Source organism: Myotis daubentonii, chromosome 10 (genome assembly GCF_963259705.1).
Source record: "Myotis daubentonii chromosome 10, mMyoDau2.1, whole genome shotgun sequence".
NCBI lineage: Eukaryota > Metazoa > Chordata > Mammalia > Chiroptera > Vespertilionidae > Myotis > Myotis daubentonii.
This window is the reverse complement of record NC_081849.1, coordinates 45,214,362-45,232,425: the sequence shown is the minus strand read 5'-3', so window position 1 is coordinate 45,232,425 and position 18,064 is coordinate 45,214,362. Positions and strand designations below refer to the sequence as shown.

General features: G+C 40.0%; 1 pseudogene; it reads right to left on the bottom strand.

The window, feature by feature from the left end:
• Positions 1–11,583: 11,583 nt before the first annotated feature.
• LOC132242521 (bromodomain adjacent to zinc finger domain protein 1A-like) lies at positions 11,584–15,722 on the bottom strand (annotated as a pseudogene).
• Between the last annotated feature and the right edge of the window lie 2,342 nt (positions 15,723–18,064).

Genomic DNA, 18,064 nt, shown 5'->3' with positions numbered 1-18,064 from the left:
GTACTCTTCAAGAGAGTCATGGCAGAAGGAGTGAAATTAGTTGGGAGATGCCTGGCATGAATGATGTAGGCATGGCAGTGAGAAGTGACCCAGTTCTGAAGGTTTGGATCTGATATGAAAGGGAAAGAGGAGTTAAGAGGAACTCCAAGGTCTTTAGCTTGTACAATTGGAAGATAATACAATAAAACTTGGCTACGTAATACCAATCACACATTTTCCATTAGCATTTTCTGCTAGACTTGTGAGAGCCCATTTTCCTAGTTTATGCAGTAATACAGAGATAAGTAGATTATTTTAATATTCACTTTAATGACACTGGCAATTAGATTTTAAAGTTTCTCTACATATATGAAAACATATGGAATTGTAGATACCCACTGCTAAATTTGCTGATAAACCTTTTCTAACCTTGAAGCTATCAACCAGAATTGAGGAGAAAGAGAAATGTCTTGTTAGGCTTGGCTTTGAGATTTCCCTTTAGAAGTAATTTCTCTTATTGAAAAAGGAGGACCAATCTTGGAACTGCTAGTTTCAACTGCTACAGACAACAATGATTTACTTCACTTGTTTCAAAAAGGTCAAGAGACCGCAGACATAACCCAGCGTAGCAACCAAGAAAATTAGGAGAAAAATCACATGTTCTCTCAAAAATTCCACATCCCATTCCCAGTTGTGCTATCCTGCTTATGCAAAATGGTAAGATCAATCCATTTTGTCTCAATGAACATACTTGAGGGAAGAAAGGGATTAGAATCACGAAAAAAATGAAATAATGTGGTTGAATTTTTAGGAGCTAAGTATTTTACTTTTTCTATGTGAGCACTTATTTTCTGATCCATGTACTAGCAAACTGCATGGTAGTGTGGTGCCATAATATATTTTTTAAATAAATCCTTTGGAACAAATGTAAAATCAGTATTTACGTGTGGGATAATACTGTGAATATAGCAGGTTGGTATTTTGCCATCCACATTTTACTAAGTCCTCACTGCTGATGAGTGCTGTTATGTGGCTCATTTAAAAATTTTTAGCTTTTCAGGGCTTCTACTATACTCATTTTTACAAATCACGTTCTTAAGTCCTGCCCCATATTTTCGACCACAGATTAAGACTTTTTATTTTCATTGTATTTGTTATATTGTGCATGTGAGTGTGCATGTGTGTGTATGTGTATGAGAGTGACAGAGAGACAGAGAGTCTGTCATTTATGATATATGTTTCATGTGTAACCACCCAGGCAAAGTTTTTCTCTATTTACAAAACTACTTCTTACTGACTAAAAGTCTCTCTTTCTTGTGTATTTCTGTTAATCCTCACCAGAGGATATTTTTCCATTGATTTTTAGAGAGAGTAGAAGAGAGAGACACACATCGATTGGTTGCCTCCTGCATGCACCTCAACCAGGGTTGGGGAACCTGCATCCGAGGTATGTGTCTTTGACCAGAATCAAACTCAGGACCTTTAGTTCGTGGGTCAACACTCTATCCACTGAGCCAGACCAGATGAAAAGTGATATTAGACTTTTTATCACTGTCTCATGAGTAAAATAATAAAAATTCCATTTCTCCGTGGTCCAGTCAAAGGACAAATGAAACTGTGATGATACAAGTCTGCAAGTGAATCATCTGAGGTGTGGGGTGGGGATGGGGTTTGAAATGGAAAGGAGAACGGGAATCCTCTCTGAAATAATGGACGTGTTCTACATCTTGTTTGGGGTGGTGGCCACATGGCCATATGAGATTGTAAAAGTAATTGAGAAGAACAGCTAATACTTGTTCACTTTAATCTTGGTAAATTATACTCCTATAAAAAGAAAATTTTAATTATTTCCCCTGTTTATCCTTCTGCCTTATCAACTCCTGTCTATTTAGCTAACACAATCACTTCTTCAGGTGTCCCTGTTGTCTTAAACACATTTATGATCTAGGCTGCTTCCAGACAAACACTTAATATAGGCAAAATATATGGAATGATAAATAGATAATTTAAATATAACTGTCAGTGAATAAATATTTGGAAGAAAAAGACAAAATTTAATATTGACACTTCAAAATACATTTTATAATACCACATGAGTACCACTGCATAAGGAAGTAAAATCAGTAGAAGGAAAATATCTTCATAACAATTGTACAGGAAAGTTTGAAGAATCATTTTGGTATCCACAAAAAGCTAAATAAACAATCTTTGTAAGTACCAAATTTCTTTGATTATGGATTGGAGAGGACGTTCTTGAAATGTTCCTTCTAAATGCCTTCTATCTATCTATGCCTATATCTATGTCATATATAAATAAGGCTAGAGATTCAGACTTTAGAAAAATTATTAGAAATGAAACATCTAACGTATAAACGTAGGAAAGAGTGACTGACATGGACTGCAAGCCAAGGCAATTAGAGAAGAGGAGGTCAAGGTACTCAGAAGCCAAGTTATTAGAAATATCTCCTAAACAAATTTGGAAGATTGTACAAGAGAATGCAAGTACCTATATATATAAAAAGCTAATATGCAAAGTGTCCCCTTGGGAGTTTAACCAGGAGACCGGGAGTTTGATTGCTCGCTATGATGTGTGCTGACCACCAGGGGCCAGTGCAGAACACAGCTGGTGACCAGAGGCAGCTGCTGGGCACTGAGGGAGCGAGGGAAGGAGGCGGTGGGGAACTGCACAGCACATGGGCAGGTGGTGAGAGAAGGAGGAGGCAGGGAGATGAGGAGGCAGGAACCTAGTTGCTGGCCAGGCCTAGGGACCCTACCCATGCACGAATTTTGTGCACTGAGCCTCTAGTCTTTTATAAGAGGGGCTTCAGATTCTGAAAAAGAAAGCATTATTTGAATCTCATGCCATTTAAAAATTTGCTGGACGGATAGAATTTTTATTGCCATGTATGTCTACTGGCAACAGCTAAACTTGATGAATCCCATTATAGTGAGTCAAGAACTAAAATCACCAATAAATGAATCATCAAAGATTTATAGAAGACTGTAGCAAGGTGGGTAATTAGCATGAGAGTTCAAGGGTGGTAGAGAAACAATGGAGGTGAAAGGCAATGTGGGGCAAGGTAGACGTATGTCTGCAGACTCAGTGAGACAAGGGTGTGAAAATAAAACATTTATGCAAAAGAGCTCTCATAAGGTGTTATTCTCAGAAGGAAACCAGGTTGAACGTGAGTGGCCAGATTATTATGACCACCTAATGTTTGTAGGCAAATTAGCCGTACACTGCATCGTGTGGGATATGGAAGCCTAAGGCCTGTTTGAACACCTTTGCTGTCTGCAGTTACCAAGATACAAAGTTTCCAATTCACACAGGAACACAAGGATTGGACAGTCGAGCATTGGAAAAAAGTCATGTGATCTGATGAATCACGTTTCCAGTTGCATCATGCAGATGGCAGGGTGAGAATTTGGCGGAAACAGCATGAAAGCATGCACCCCACATGCATGAGTACAACCCTTCAAGCTGATGGGGACAGTGTTATGGTTTGGGGCATGTTTTCCTGGCATGATTTGGGCCCTTTAATTTGTGTGGAACAATGTCTGAAAGGCAGGAACATGTTTTTCTCTTGTTGGATACATGGGTCTTGAGGAACTTTTGGCAGTGCTGATCCTTAGCCAGCCTCGGCTCTTGTTTCTGTTGGATGCTGCCCTTGACCTGCAATGACCCATAGTTCTCGCTGTGAAATTCTCTGGTGAGGAAGCCCTGCGTCAGAGTTGTAGGAGTAGGAGCACTAAGTCATTCAAGGAAAAAGATGGGAGTCTTGCGGCTCACTGAAATTTACTACTGCACACGGGGCTATCTGTCTGTATCAATTTCATCTTTTAAAAAGACACATCAGATCTCTTATTTTTAGAATGCCTACTATCCATTAGGTGATTGTGTAATGCCTTTTGTTCAGGCAAAATCTCATATGTGTTATCTGCTCCAAGCCCACATAATGGTTGATTCTCTCATTATTCTCTGAAACAGACTCCAGGCACACTGCCATACATTAGTGATATGATATTCTGATCCTGAAGAACTTCCCCAACGCAGAAGATTTCTGCTATCTTATGCAGAGCACATCACACCCGCAGCTATTTAACTTGCTCAGCCCTACTAATGGTAAGATGCTAATGGGAGGAAAATGTTAAACTTCTCATTCTCTTTGAATTCTGGCTAGATAGTTGATGTACACTGACTGCAGAGAGGTAATCAAGTGAAAATAGAACAATAAAGGCAATATAAATTTTTGAAATATCCTATTGAGTTATTTTTTATTTACTTTGAATTCATAAAAATGTAATTTAGGAGAAGCAAATATATTTTTGAAATTGCTTTTCTGGAAACTTTTAGGAACTAGTTTTTATCCAGATGAACTGTTTGGGAAATATCTTTCTGTAAGCTAAGAGACCATGGAGAAGCCAGAAATGTTACTAAAATTGAAATTTTAGTTTAAAGAATATTAAACTTCAAAAGTACCTTTGGTATCATCTTGTTTGATCTCTCAGTTTGGGAATTTCTTTTACGACATTCTACCGGATTATCTCATGTGACAAGAAACTCACTACCTTGCAAGGCAACCAATTATAATTTTAGACAGAATTTAGATATTACAGATATACTAGAACTATGTTGTCAATTAAGATAAAGTTGCTTTCTAATAATTTTGTTGTTGTTGTTGTTGTTGGTCCCAGTCTCGCCTATTGTAATTTTAGACAGGGTAGGTTTAATTCTAGTACAGGATCCTGCTGATTTTTTCACCCCCCTCTTTCTGAATAAATCTCTCTATTTCTTTCACGGGTGCACGGGCTTTCCAGAACCTCACATTTTCTACCTGGATTTCTCTGGACAACACATTTGGCCAACAACCCTTATAAATAAAGCCTCTAGAAAGTATTCCAATGTGAATCATTATTGTATAGAACGTGCTGGGGATTTTTTTTAAAGTAAATTTATGTTAAAATAAATTTATTAAATAATTATAAGATTATCTTAGAACATTTTCCATGCCTCTTCTTTAGTCCCCATTTCACAGTACCATATGTTTTTCCTTGATTTACATTCCTACTGACTCTTTATGAACCCGTATATATGAAAGGTTACAGGGATGGTCTACATCTGATTTTTACAAGCAAATGATACTCATACCCACACAGTGTTAGTTACTATACCCCAGCTGCATTTAGTGCTCCAGACCCTACTGATCCCTGGCAAGGACAAAGTGCTGAACCCAGAGACAACTAGTCATATTCAAACTGGAGATTGGCTTTCACTCTTTGTTAAAGCTATGAAAAGGTTAACTAGTTTGGGAATCAAACAGCTAGAGTTCTGGTTTGAGAGTGCTGTGGCCCTCCTTATACCACTTCAACTCTTGCTCACTTCAGATAACACTGTTACCTTTCTCCTTCTCCTTGCCAGCCCGCCTGGAGGTATCAGGGCGTTTCACTATTGCTGGTCTTGTACCTCATTTGGTTCCCTTAATCTTTCCCACTTCTCTGTAAATAGTCCCTTCAACTACCCCTTTCAATGTTATTTACTTTCCCAGAGGTTCCTGACTGATAACCTCTCTAAGCCACAGTTTTCTCATCTGTAACATGAGGATAATAACAGTACTTTATAGGACTGCCCTGAGGGTTGGTGAAACCATACTACCATGTAGCATAGAGCTTGGAAATTGTGCAATAAATGTGAAATATTTCTATTATTATTGTTAAGAATAGTCTGCAGAGGACATGGTGCAATAATTTAGCTATGAGAAATTTTGTTGGATAATCTGCATAGTCCTTTCTGTACAATTTGTGATCCTTGCCCAACAAATAAACTCAATTCTCATTTTCAAAACTAAATATAGTACTTAGTGATGCCTGTTAATTTCATCAGTGTCTTGCAATAATGCTAGGAAAAAGTTGTTCTGTGGCATAGTCTGTGATTCCGTAAAGTATGAATGGTTTTATGTTGAGAAAAATAGCAATTTTTGTGTCTTTAAAAAAATCAGTATGAATGTTCAGCCAGTTTCATCATCAAGTTCCATGGAAAAGTGGATGTGTATTATTGGTTATAGTCACGATTCCACTAAGTGGTATACGCATTTACAGTCTTTTCAAAATTCCAGTTAATTCCTGGTCCACTTTTCCCAAGGGATCACTTAGTCAGACTCCTGGTTATCACCGATCAGATGATGTCCTGTGTGGTCCAGGTAATATTACTGACCCATAGAAAGACTGAGATCCACAGTCCTTTTAGAAAAGTTCATTGTTTTTCATTAATTTACATACAATTATGTTCCCTTCCTCAATGCGTCCTGTGAAATACTTGTGATATGCTATTTTTGTTAACCTGGCATTGCTTTCCCATGCTTTATCCTCTCTGTCTTTGTTGCCTGCAGCTATCAGCTGTTTCAGTGCTGGCTGCATTCCTCTCTCTGTTGTTGGGACAGTGTGTTCTGCTCCCTTTGGCAGGAAGAGCCATTTGAGGTCAGTATCCTGACTGACTGCAGATGGTCCACCGCCCAGCACTAAACACTCCTGATGTAGCATCACTAAGTATTCCCTAAGCAAGAATAGCTGAGGGACATTTGTACTCAGCCATCCTGCCCACTAGTGTGTGCTTTGATGGCTACTGACTGCATGTGCACTGTGCTGCCACACGTATGTGAGGTTGTCACAATCTGAAGAAAATTCGAGCCTTCATAACACAAAAGACCTGAGAAAAGTAGAATCTTTATTGATCTTTGAAATACCCCTTGCTGTGTTTTCCCTCATTTAGTACTCACGGTCATGTAGAAAGACTCGAGACTACTGTAGTTTCCTAAAGCATCTTTCATTAGACCCTTAGAGTATAAATCAGCTGTTAAATTCACGCTTAGCATATTCCTCAGGTTAACTGACCTGAAGTGGTAGGAAAAGTGCTTGATTTCATTCTTCCTAGTTTCCATTCTAGTGTAGTTTAAGTGGCACGATGTCAGGAAGCGTTCTTGAGAATCGATATTCCTGTTCTCAGGGCTACATGTACACACATACCCACATCACATTTTTGGGTGAAGGACAGATGACTTGTGAAAGCAGTAATGAATGAATGCTAATTAGAATTTTGATGTAAAGGGCATGTAATAGATCTAGATATTGTGCCTAGAAAGTTGTCCTGTGGCATATTCTGCGATTCAGTAAAGTAGAAGTGGTTTTATTTTAAGAGTGGGTATGGCTTGGAAATGAATAGTAATAAAGGATTGTTTGATTTTGGAAGTGATGAATTTTATTAAGTGGCAAGATCTGTGCTTATTACATTTAATTGTCTGGAACTATAAAATTCAATTTAGTTCGACAGACATTTACAAAGAAATTAATATATTTCTGGCACTGTGTAGATACTTTAAACTTTTTTAAAAAAAACTTTTTCATTCTAAAAGTAACAGTAATTTTGTATTTCCAGAGAGTGAACTCACATTTGAATCTCTCTCACCTACATGTAATCTGAAAAAAAATGACAGAAAATATATGAAAATTAAACTTAGGGATACACATGCAAACTCCTGAAGAAGAGGAGGATGGATTTACAGTAGATGGAAGCTAAAGAGCATGCCTGACAAGTGATACTGCAGGGCTGAGCCCAGTGTTTGACATAGGCAAGGCCATCCCAACAGGTGCCACAATCCCACAGGGGAACCCTGAGAGGTCAACCATTCTAAGTGGTCACTTCACTGTAGTCACAGAGGAAACAGCTGTAGCTGCCAAAAGACAGGCTGGTGGGGTTTCACAGAAATTGAGCAAGGGGTGGTGGGGGGGATCAGGGGAAAGCCAATATTATGATGGAGGCACAAGAGAGATATATAAATTAGAGTTATTAGAAAAATCTCAAAAGAGACAGGAACCAACCAAGGCATATCATAGGAAAACTTCTGAAAACAGAAGATAAGGAGAAAACCTTAAAAGCATTCAGAGGAAAGCACAGATAAACACACTCACATACACATATGCTACCAACAACAATGAAAATGATGGATAAATTAAAGCAAAACTACTTATGTGGTAGTACTAGCAAGATGGTGAAATAGAGGGTATCTCACTGAATCCCTCCTCTGCAGCAGTAGTTTGGCAGCTTAACGTGGACTAAAGGCCTTTGTGGGAGTTTTGGAATTTGAATTCCAACTGTGAAACCCCAGTGGAGTCGAAGACAACAGAAGACTTTTAAGAAGGCATGCCCAGGAAGCAGGCTCAGTGAGGGTGGTCCTGGCTTCAGACTCCAAAAGAGCCCTGATCCTGGTAGATTCAGCTATAGCCTGTTTGACTTTGGTCCTGCCAGCAGCACTGTCTGCTAAGAGACCTGAAAAGAGTCAGACCTGCCTGTGTCCTAAGTAACAGGACCATTGACCTCTGTGTTGACTGTTGGCCCTAAAGTGTCCTATGACCCAGCTCTAGCTCCATCAGCCATGGTCCAGGAGCAGTGCTATCCTCTGAGGAACATGGTGGGAGATGCACACCCATGCCCATCTAATTTTGTCAGACTGCATATCTTGAAATTGCCCTTTTGCTGCTGGAGTCTGGAAGTGGTCGTGCCTGCCCAGGAACTGGGTGGAAGACACACCCACTGCCCATGCCCTGGGAGGCAGACTTCCTGACCGCGGGTAAACAGCAGATCCTGTAATGGCCCTGAAGGCATCTAGAGCCCCTCTCAGCCATGGTCTGGGTGCAGTAATGCCATCCCCCACAACAGGACAAGATGGAAGACACACTCCTCTGGACCCCTGAAGATCTGAACTTAGATTCTGAAGCAACCTCTTGACCTGTCTAGCTCCACTTAGTATGAGGACATTTCTGCCCACCCAGGAACGTGGAAAAAGGCATGCTCATCTGTGCCCCTGAAGACAAACCTGCAGTCCTTGGTCCCAACTGTGTTCCCTTTGGCAGCCTTGTGACTCTCTTCCAGCTGCTCTTCGCTGAGGTCTCGGCCCAGTCTTGCCCGTTATGGGCCCACTTAGTGACCTGGTAGGAGGCCTTCCAGGGACCAAGCAGGAACCACACCCATCTGCACACCTGGTAATCAGTTCACAGTCTATGGATTGAACAATAGACACTGAAGCAGAGCCTTTACGCAGCATGAAACCTGGTCCAGTCCACTCAGGGACCAGGCAGGTTCTATGTCCATCTGAGACCCTGGTAACAAGGCCACCAACTATGGACCCTACAGAACAGAAAGAAGGTAATGATATAATAATATCACCAAGATGATATAAAAATTGTAAATATATATGCAACCAACATTAGAGCACCTCAATATTTAAAGCAAATATAAACAGAACTGAGAATTATTTTTAAAAATGAGAGAATAATCTCAAAAGAATAAGTATGAGTTTGGAAGTAACTAGAAGAATCTAATTATACTTCCCTTGCATTATTGGACATATGACATGGAAGAAATTGTTCCACTATTTCCCTAGATTCTGTTGGTTTGTTTGATGTTTTCACAACCTGTAATAGGGATTGAATCCAAACCCTTATTAATCCTTTTCAGGATCATTTTCTCGAAAAGTAAAAGTTTAAGGGAGGCTATACCATGGGCATCAAGCAAGTAGCAATCAATTCTGAAGTCAAGGAACTGAAAGTACATATGTTTACAAATTGGTGGACCACATATCCATTAATTATATTTCCTTATTTAGAAGTTATGTAAAAATAACTTTTATGGCCATTAAAAGATTGGAGGCAAGCTTAGAGAGACTACAAACTCTCCAAATACATGATATATTAAAAGCAACATAATTTGGTGATAATTGCTAGTGTAATCCTTGGAATAACTCTATGAAAAAAAAGACATTATTATATAGAAAAAAGTGATGCTCTGTAGCCATTAATATACACTTAAGTTTTTCTCTTTGTTTTGTTTGTTTTTCAGTGGTCAAATTTAAGGCCTCACCAATTCATTTAAAGGTTCAACCAACGTCATTTTAAAAGTGCTTTAAAATGTATTTAGAACAGCCACACTATATAGTTTGCTCTCATTTATGAACAAACATAACCCATCTGTGGACAGTAAGCCAAAGCTATACCAATGACAGGCTCATTTGCCCAGACACCCAGCGTGGTTCAGCTTCCACTCTCTAAGGAAACCAACACACTGAATGTTAGCTTCAACCAAGCCGAACACAAAAGTAAATCTGCTTTAGGGAATACAAGCTTCTTCAAGTCAAATCTCCATGACACCGGAATACCCCTGTGCTCAGGATTAATTCTGCTGTCACTCTAGCAATGGGAAGGGAGAGTTGACTGAAATCTTAGCCACAGACAGTAAATTTTATTTCTCAAGGGTCTTCTCAAAGTTATTTTTTGAAATTGGCAGGTTTTTTAATTTATACTCAAATGTGAAACTGTATTAAATAATTAAGTATCAAACTATCCATTGCTGACAGGAACACTGAGTTAGTATGTACGCAAATAAACAAGAAAGTGGACCAGTAATGTGAGGTAGCAGCTGTAGCAGTTTCATAAATGTGTCCCTATCCTTGCTGTTCTGGTTTATATTTATGGAAATGGAAATATTAACATATTGGGGATCACATCCCAATAAAAATGTTAAGCTCTAACTAAGAATTTAAATGTACCGTCATGCACCACTTAATGATGGGGATCCATGCTGAGAAATGTGTCATAAGGAAGTTTTGTCATTGTACGAACATCATAGAGTGCACTCACATAAACCCCAATAGTATAGCCTCCTACTGTAATTATATGAGCTGCACTTTTATGTGATTGGCAGTGCAGTAGATCTGCTTACACCAGCATCCCCATAAACGTAATTTGTTGCACTATGACTTGACGATGGCTAAGACATTACTAGGGGATGAAAATTTTCAGCTCCATTGTAATCTTTTTTCTTGTAATGTATCACTTATAATATAGTTCTGTAAAACTAGAAGAACTGTCATGGAAAAGGGAGGTTATTACCTTTTTATTGACTGATCATTAAGGGAGTTAAGAGAAGTAAAACAGAAACACAATAAAATGTTTAAAAAAATTAAAGAACATTTTCCAGGTACAAATTTTATAAATACAAAGTGGAATCACCAATTACTTCTAATGCTAAATAAATACCTAGTTAATAAACTCAGACTTAATATCTCAGCAAGCACTGGCATAGCACTTCAAGGATATAAAATTGGATTCATTCATGTGCACAGTAGTGTTGAAAGAATGGCTCATTAAAAACTTCTTAGGCATATACTTTCTTTCTAAACTGTGCTATAAAAGATTTATCTGTGAAGATTAATCTCCCTAATACTACACTAAGAAAAGTCATCAATGAAAAAATAAATCATAGAAGAAAAAATATTTTCCAAGATATTGAGACACATGAATGATCTCAAAATGTACAAAATCCTCTACAAACCAGTACTGTATCCAATATATCTATCAAACTTATTACATACTGAACAAAACTGTAGCATAGGAAATCTTTTCTACATTCTCCTGAAAGCTTCATATTAAAAATGAGAATATAGTGCAGGCCACACTTCAAAGTTGTCAATCAGTTGTTATTGCTGTATGCACATATGTCTATGTCTGCTTTATAGAATGAGTAAATGTTCCATTTGCATGAACAATTTGTTTTCCTCAAATTTTTGCAGCCAGCGGTGAGCTAACTTGATCCACACTCTCAGGTGTGACATGAAGTCCAAGTTTTTAAACCTGAATGTGAAAATGCTTGAAGCCTCATTCCAGCTTTTGCGTCACTTGTGTTATGAGGGTGGTACTCAAAGCAGTTCAAAAATATTAACTCCATATCCTCAGATGCTAATTTATATTCATATTTGTTCACTTTTTCACAAATTATATTCAAGGCAATGGGTTTTTTGATGATGTCATAATAGTATGGGTCTTGAATTTTAGAAATGAGTTTGAAAAAAAGCCAGCTATCATCATGCCATACCAAATTCTACAAGTTGTTCAATAGCAGAAAATTTATAAACTCCTCCCTGTCTGCCTGCACTTCCTTGGTTCAGTGTCATAGAAGGTGATTCTGTAGATCGTGTTTTCTGCCTTTTCTCTTGGATTCACTACCTTGGAGAGAAAGTTTTGAAGCAACATTTAGAGATCTTGACTGATCACTTGACTTTGTGGCCATGGCTCTGAAGATAGATAAGTTGGGACTATTTTCTGGTGTATTAGCACTTTTCCTGCCTCTACATTTTCTACAAAGACTAAGTAGTTCCACACATATATCTATTTTCAATGGGCCATGACTCTGGCAAGTGGAATGACTAACGATTCTTAAATATTTAGGAGCAAATTTGATCTTTCTTATGCTTCTACCAGTAGTTTTAGAAGAGACAGCTGTTCTGGGTATACTCCGCTCACTTCCTGAACTATATTTTCTAGGATCTTGTTGGACATGAAAAAGAGGAGTTAAGTTTACTTCTTATTTTAATTGGCAATCTAAATTTGTTATCTTCCTTGTTTTGGTGGACTGACTTACTTCTCTTCTTGCGAGTCATCTTCATCATGTTCTATCTCACACTCTCTCTCCTCATTTTAATCTCTTCATCATCATCAACTTCATCATCTTCACATTCCATACTGTCTTCCATCTCTTTATCACTTTCCAAGGATTGTCTCTGTATAGAGGAGAGTCTTCTAGAACTTATCTTTGGCCAATACTATGGACAAAACCAGTCTCCTTCAGGCACAATTTTGAGCTTTGGTTGAACACAAGTAGGTATGATGACCCAGATCACAGCCATCACAAAGTACCATGTTTTCTGCATCACTCTTCTTTTGGACATCTTATAATGAACATGCAGTATAGATTTAGACCATGTCAACTATGATCCAAGGTGGATAGATGAATAAAGACTTGGGATAGACTAGCAGAAGAAAGAAGAAACTCTCTCCAATGGTCCAGGACTGTTTTATAAGAACGCCCACTGGCATCTAGTGGAGCTTTGAGAAAATGCCACTCATTGCCCTGCTCTATCTGAAAGAGTGTCATTGCCAGATGACAAACTATTTTTGCTCACTGATTGCAATGTACTTGCATTAGTTGAGACAGTAGTAGAAATTTCTGTTTTCATGCCAAAAAGTATGTCTTTTAATATGGCCTTTGCTTGCTCATCAATTTCTATCTCTTCTAATTTATCCCATTTCCTTGTTTTCTTTACTTCACAGCTCATATCATCCATTTTCTAATGCTGAACTTATATGTATCGATCTGCAATGTTTATCACTCCTAATGTTCCTTGGTAGATTCTATGTTCAGTACATTAAAAAAAAATATCTCAGTCTCAATTCAAGCTGCCTCTCTACAGACATCTGAGGTGGATCATATGCATTGAAAGCTCTTCCCTGCGTATGTGTAGGTTTGTTACCAATTTGAGATTTATGTGAAAAATGAAATTTCTCTTCAGAAAAATGGGGTAGCTATGCATATATTCTGTTCTTTGTAGCGAAGTGTTTTTTTTAAGGCACTTTCTTTATGTCCTCTAGAATTAAGAGCTTTGATAAGCTGGTCTAGCTATTCACAAGTGTAAAAGCACCACTGATTTGGCTTATGAACTGGTTTTGGTAGCTGCACAGAATCATCACATGAACCTTGGTCAATGTTAGAGGTAGATGCAGACACCAAAGAGTCTCCAGTTTTAGTGGATGCCTAAGCATTTTAAGAATGTGCATTATTCTGATGAAGGTCTAGGCCGGGGTGGGCAACCTGTGGCACGCATGCCAAATATGGCACACCAGTAACTTTTGCTGGCACGCAAAACCCTCTCTTATAATCTTCCACTTACAATTTTTTTCTTAATATCGACTTTTTTATTTTTTAGATAAATTCAGTGTAGGTGCATCTTAGGTGAATAAATAATTTTACATAACAAGTTATCTTAAAGACCACAGACATGGATTGACGAGAGAGGTGAAGAGCAATTTCAATAGTGTCGAAAACAAACTATTGAGGACTTGGAATGCCATTCCAGATAATTTTTTCTGTTTAAAAAAACTTTGCAACAGCATTACTCTCCATGTTTTCATCCACATACACTTGTGAATCTTTGTTCTCAGTGATGAATTTTGTTAAGTCTCGTAATAGGAGTAGCCTGACGGATGAAAGTAGTAGCTTGTGCATATCTCTGAAGGTCACAAAATATAAACCTGATGTAAAATCTCTGTCATCAGTGATGCAGCAGCAAAAGTCCCACTGATAATATCAAACGGAGTCATAAAGTTTTCTATCAGACTATCAGTGTACATGTATACACTAAAAAATAAATGTATTTTTCATCATCATATACTGTGTTTTTGTCGCTCAAATGAATTTTATTATTTCTTCAAGGTTCTTCACACACGTACACCTTAAGAGATATCAAGTAGGCGTAACATGTTCTCAAAAAATTAGGGTTAGCACGCAGAAGAACTTTGAGTCAGAGATTTTGCTGGTTTGGGCATGCACTCACAAAAAGATTGCCCACCCCTGGTCTAGGCAAACACATGTCTTCAGTGAAACTAGAATAATCCTTTTCAATCAACAATCCAGGAACAGAAGGGAAAATCCAATATCACCAATATGTGGTCACAGCCCAAGTTTGGAAAGATATTGGTGCATGCTGTGGCACTTTGGGTTTTTCTAAAAGCCCTTTCTCTTTTTGTTAATGTTCTTGTTTAAAGCTTCTTCCTCATCAGCAGTGAGAGGCTCTCTTGTTAAACAGTTGATCTCTTCTTGCCTTATAAACTCTTTAAATCCATTTTGTCCCCTTTCCTCCTTCTGCTTCTTTTATGGGGTCCTGGGTCATCTCCTCTTTAATGGCCGTATCTTGATCTAGTTCCTTTTGCTCCATTTCTTTGCTCTCAGTGCTAGAATCAAAATCTTCCCTTTCTTCCTTCCCAAGAGATATAGTTTCAGCTGAATTTCTTTGCTCATCTTCCTCCAGCTTTTCTTGTTTCTCTTTCATTTTTTTTTTGTTCTTGCTCTTTTATGAATTCTATCAGCTGCTTCTCCCTTCTCTTTTCAGTTACTCTGCTTTTAACTCCTGGAATTCCCGCTTTGCCTGTCATAATATGTCAACATAATCTTCAATAAAATTCCTAGTAGGAACTAGGGACTGTAGTTTCCCACAGGGAGCATAAAGTGTCTTCATTTGTTCTCCTGGTGTCAAATCATACACTGAAGTACTTGACAGCTTCTTCGCTAGACTGGGATTGCTTTAAGGAAGCTCCACACAGGCATCATCTGTAGCACCGAATCCGCCTCGGTTTTGATATCTTTACTTTGCATTTGCTGACGTTACATCAGCAACCTCAAGCTCAGATATGCAGTCTGAGGATTTCAGAAAGTGCGGTTATCAAGATCCAAGCTTTTCAAACTGCAGCTCTAGTGCAACTGTGACCATGCAGCTGCCAAAGATGCAACTGCAGACAGTGCAGGCTTCGTGGGGTTAGCATCTTCATCCAAAGACTCTAGTAAACCTTTGGTATCAGCATAAATTATGTTCTCTTTGGTTACTACCTCTTCTTCTTCAGTTACTGCCTGCAAGATGGCAGCCAGGAAGAAAGAAATCGATTCACATATTCGGCCTTCACTGCCACTTCCTACAGGATCTTCCTCTAACACTTCTGGGTCACTCCCTTAGGACATTCATCTTGAAGATCAAAAAGTTCCCCAAATGCATTCAGGAACTCCAAAATCATCAGAGCATCACCAAAGATTTCAGGAGGCAGTCTAGTTTCACTGGAGTTGGTTCTGGGAATTCCTTAGTTAAGATCATCACATTCCATATTGAAAGGCGCACCACCCGCCTCTCCGGGCGGTGCGGGGGGAGGAGTCTGGCCGCCCAGCTCTGGAATCCCTCCGCACCCGCTGTAGGGCCTGGCCTCCCCGGAGTGGGTCCGAGTGTCCGGACCGGCTGCGTGGTGGCCAGCGGCGGGCCGAGGGGTGGGGCTGGGCGGCGACTGACCACGGGGGAGGTCATGGGAGCGGAAGGCCTCACCGCCTGGCTCTTTCCTCCCTTCCCCCGTGGTCGGCTCCCCGCTTGCCCACGCTGGGGCCGGGGGTCCATGCAGCCCTCGGGCCGGTCGGGGGGCCGGCTGCTGGGCCCCATGGGGGGGGGGCATTGGCTTCCTGGCCCACGGCGGGAGCCCGGCACGGGCTGCCACCCGCCCGCTGCCCCCCGGACCGGGCCCAGTGCAGCAGCGGCGGCTGCGGAGTGGGGCGCGTGCCCTAGCTCGGGGAGGCCGCCATGCTGCAGTGCACCAGCCCCATGGGCCGGGCCTGCTCCGAGCGGATGCCACTCCTCCAGAGCTGGGCCACTCCACCAGCCGCACCCCGTTTGCTGGGCCTGTGCCGCCCAGATGCGCTGGAGTCCCCCAGTCTGCCCGCAGGCCAGCTGCGGGTGCTGTGCGGGAGGGCCATCCTGCCTTGTGGCGAGTTTGAGCGGCAGCAGCAGGAGCCGGGCAAGAACTGTGCCCTCCATCTTGCCTTGGGTCCTCCATCTTGGGACAGAGCCATGTGCGCACTCCATCTTGCCTTGGGTCCTCCATTTTGGGATGGGAAGAAGCCGCTGCTAGCCACACCCAGGATTTCTCTGGACTGGCCAATGATAGTCAAGGGAAGTGCACGCCATCACTATGACCACATCCTGTACCGACTTGTGCCTGGCCAATCGGCAGGGCCCACAGTCCTTTCTCCTCCCCTTACCCCAACCCCCTATATAACCTCTCTCCACACGGAGTTCTCTCTCTCTCGGCCACTGGAGCTTACCGTTGCATCGGTGAGTGTGGCAGGGGAGCCAAACCTAGGTTTGAAATAAATGACTCTTTGCTTTTGCATCGGACTGACTGGCTCCCTGGGGGTCTTGGGAACTTTGAAATCTGGGCACAACAATATCTTCCCTAGGTTTACTCCCTGTTCTCAGTGTTCCATATAGTTTCACTTTTCTTCACACAACTTCTCTCTTTCCCACTCTAGGGATCACATCCCACCACCAGTTCCCCATCTCTCAGAGCTCCTGGGAAGTTTTTCATCTACTTTCAGCTCAGAAGTCCATTCCAACCTTATGAGACCACCGATCTATAAGTAGTCCATTGATTTAAATGTCGTTATGTGGCACATAACTGCAGTGACATTTTTTATTCGTTATTTCTCCTGTTTCATCTCAGATAGGATTCATAAAAAGTGAACTATTTCAAGATGTTGAAGTATTCAAGTAGGAAGCAGGAATCTGGTATTTCAATGGGATGCATGAAACCACCATATAAAAATCTAATCTGAATACAATACAATGCCCTGGTCAGAAAGACACTAACCCAAGAGATGTTAAAAGCAACAAAATATTTATGATTAAGTATTGTAGTGCATGACAATCTATAACTAAAAAATCAATCTGTCAGCTAGCTACTACTTCTAAATTAATTTTGGAAGCTAAAGGAAAACCAACAATTTCTGCTGGGGAATTCCTTTGTTACTATCCAATGTGCCACTATTTAGAAGAGTTGCTATCTCCTGCAAACATCCTCTTAACTAATCTATCACTTGCTCAGCGGTAGCCTGAAGAGGTTGTCAGGATGAATGTCATGAGCTTCAAAAGCCTTCTCCAAGAATTGGGAGCATCCTAAGAAATATTGGTATACAGTCTCATTTGGAAAAAGAAGAAAACTCAATCCACCTAAGCAAAGGTTTCTCAGACATTTACCCTTTGTGTTGGCAGGAAGAAAAAAAAAATTTAAGCTACATTTGTACCCTATAATTGGCCTAACCTTATTGGAAGATATTCACTAACAGAGTGGAACATCAACATAGGATTTCAGTAAATGGCACATTATCTCATAAAGAGCTCTGTTCAAGGTAATTGATAAGAAAGAGAAAGACTTACTTAAGAGCAACCACTCAAGGTTGTAAAACTCAAATCAATTTCATAGTTTCTTTAAATTTGATTGATGTTTCTGTAACTTTTGTATTTTATAACAAAAACATCTCCGAGGTGTATCATTTTTAACTTCCCTTTAAACTAAAATTTTATCTTCTTAATTTATTTTTTAAAAGAAAAGTGCCCATCAGTAGATAAGTGGATAAAAAAAAAGCTGTGATACCTTTACACATGAAATATTATAC